This window comes from Macrobrachium nipponense, chromosome 6 (genome assembly GCF_015104395.2).
Source record: "Macrobrachium nipponense isolate FS-2020 chromosome 6, ASM1510439v2, whole genome shotgun sequence".
Taxonomy (NCBI): domain Eukaryota; kingdom Metazoa; phylum Arthropoda; class Malacostraca; order Decapoda; family Palaemonidae; genus Macrobrachium; species Macrobrachium nipponense.
The window spans coordinates 419,254-421,753 of NC_061108.1; the positions used below are offsets into that span (position 1 = coordinate 419,254).

General features: G+C 38.4%; 1 long non-coding RNA gene across 1 annotated transcript in view; it reads right to left on the reverse strand.

Annotated features, from left to right (window-relative positions):
* Window positions 1-1,334, reverse strand: part of LOC135216853 (uncharacterized) — a 1,689-nt gene extending 355 nt beyond the window's left edge. The window contains exons 1-2 of the long non-coding RNA XR_010314945.1: window positions 1,237-1,334; window positions 1-383 (exon numbers count right to left, since the gene is read on the reverse strand). The exon at window positions 1-383 is cut by the window's left edge and continues 355 nt beyond it. This is a non-coding gene — a long non-coding RNA (uncharacterized LOC135216853). The remainder of the gene's footprint in view (window positions 384-1,236) is intronic.
* Between the last annotated feature and the right edge of the window lie 1,166 nt (window positions 1,335-2,500).

The following is a 2,500-nucleotide window of genomic DNA, read 5'->3' on the forward strand; positions in this document are numbered from 1 at the left end:
TCTAGTTCGTCATTTAACCACCAGATGACATACCTTAGTTCTAGTTCATTTTGCAACAACCAGATGGATCTCATCTCGATTACTGCTCTCAGTGGACATGCTCTCACTCCACTCCTCCAAAGTCAATCACCAATGCTGGGCTGCTCCAAGGTCCAGAGGAGAACTCAGTGGTGGCCAACGTGCGCATGCCTCTGGTCAAGGAAGTGCGTGTGGCCCCAGTGATGGTAGTGGGGCCGGTGACCCCCTTGGTGTTGGTGGATCAAAACACTAGGATTATTATAGTACCTTCTGCCTCCGTGGAAGCCGCTGGCTTCAGCCTCCGGATCGGGATATGCAAGGCACAGTCCCAGCATCACGATGCACAGGATCAGGATTGCGACAGCCTGCGGAGAGATGAGGATCATGAAATTCCTAGTATACACACACACACACACACACACACACACATATATATATATTATATTATCTAGTATAATATTTATATATGTATGTATGTATGTATGTATGTATGTATGTATGTATGTATAACATTATGCTGCATATGTATATGTACAACAAAGAAAATTGAAGCACGTGTTTTAAATCCTGAACGGTTTTGTCTTTCTGTCTTAGACATCTTCAGAGAAAACTGGTCAGGCTATATAGTCACACACGCTTTATGGACATATATACGCACACCCACTCAAATATGCACATATATGCAATTTATGTTATTTATTTGTTTATGTTTTTTGAATAATCAGTGATAGACCTTTCAGCATTGATTGGTTTTCCTAACAAGTGTTGGCACAGAAAAGAAAATAGACAACAGTCACTACAGGGTAGTGTATAGAAGTGATGTCTTGAGAGTTCTGACTTAGGAAGTGCTAAAAGGTATGGGTTCCATTGCACTGTATCCCAAGGCACATAAGCACATGAATGCCAGCTGTAGGGTTGTGGATCCCCTGTGGAAGGAAATTTGTCTTAAATGGTGCATGCGCCATCAGTGCAGTATTACTTGAGGTTCTGTGCAGTGTCTCTTCAGCCCTTAGCTGCTACCCCTTTCATTCGTTTTACTTTACCTCTGTTCATATTCTCTTTCTTCCATCTTATTACTTTCCACCCTCTCCTAAATATAGTTTCATAGTGCAACTGCTTTGAGGTTATCCTCCTGTTACACATTTCAGGCCTTATTACTCTCAATTCCCCTTCTTGTGCTGATTGATTTCATATAGATATTAAAAGGTAAACACTTACAGTCTTCATGATGAACGAGATTCCTCAATGGCTTGGGATCCCAAGAAAGGGTTAAGTCAAATGAAGTCGATCCTGGAGAGCAGAGCAAACTGTACCCCTATAATGAGAACTCACTGTATATATATGTGTACACCCAGGCGAGAGTCGTGACCCCACAACCAGTTGTGGATGAACTCAGGAGTGTTTTTTGTCGAAACTGGGGGAATTTTCGGGGTCCTACTAGACCCGTTTAGTGACTTTTTGCTTGAAATTGATGCACAAGGAAGGGAATTAACTCTAGGAAGAGATTTTGAAGATCATATCACCAGGGGTCACATAGTAGTTATAAAACCTCAAGAGTTCAAGCGAAGATGCTGTGCAATGCTACTCTAGAGCAATTCATCTTGTATTTTAGTGATTTATATTTTTAACGATTTACGGAATGTATTAATTTATGATTTATGATTTTCTTTTCTAAAACTAATCTCTTCTTATCCTTAGTCCTCGTTACCTTCTTATAATTCTTTGTAATGAACGCCATGTTCTTTGGAAGCTTAAGTTTCAGGTCATTGGCCCCTTTGGTGGGCTTGTTCCATATGAATAGGGTCCATCTTATGAATAATAATAATAATAATAATAATAATAATAATAATAATAATAATAATAATAATAATAATAATAATAATAACCTCCTCTATTGTGTCGTATACTGAAACTCTTCTTGGCTACTCGTATGTCCCTTTCCTTAAAGGCAGCATGGTTATTGCTAAATATAATTGAAACCAATTATTGTCAAATAACTTGATAAGAATAATTGTCATTGCTCTGGTTATCATCATATGGAGATTGCTTCACGATGTGAGTTATTTCCATATCTGTATGTTGATATGATTGCCAGAAAACAGGTAAAATGGATTTGATTGAAGCCTCATAAATGTATTTCCTGCTAGACACCAGAAGATTTACTATTGGCTTCAATGAATGCTTGGGTTTTTTCCCTGTAGAAAGCAGGATAAATGCCCATGAATGTAATTTCAAGTTCTCTGTGTCATTCGTGATCTCAGAGGTACGTTTCAGAATCTGATGCGTGCTCTCTTCCCTCCAACTGTACATATTATAGAAAGTTTTTCAGCATTTTTTGGAGATCCTAACAATCCAGAGAATAGTTTCCTTCAAAATTCTTATTCCAGATCTTGGTATCAATCTCTGGAGCTGTCGTTTAATTCGCTCTTTATGCGTGCTATATAAATTTTAATTCCTATGATCCCTTGCAATTATATGTATA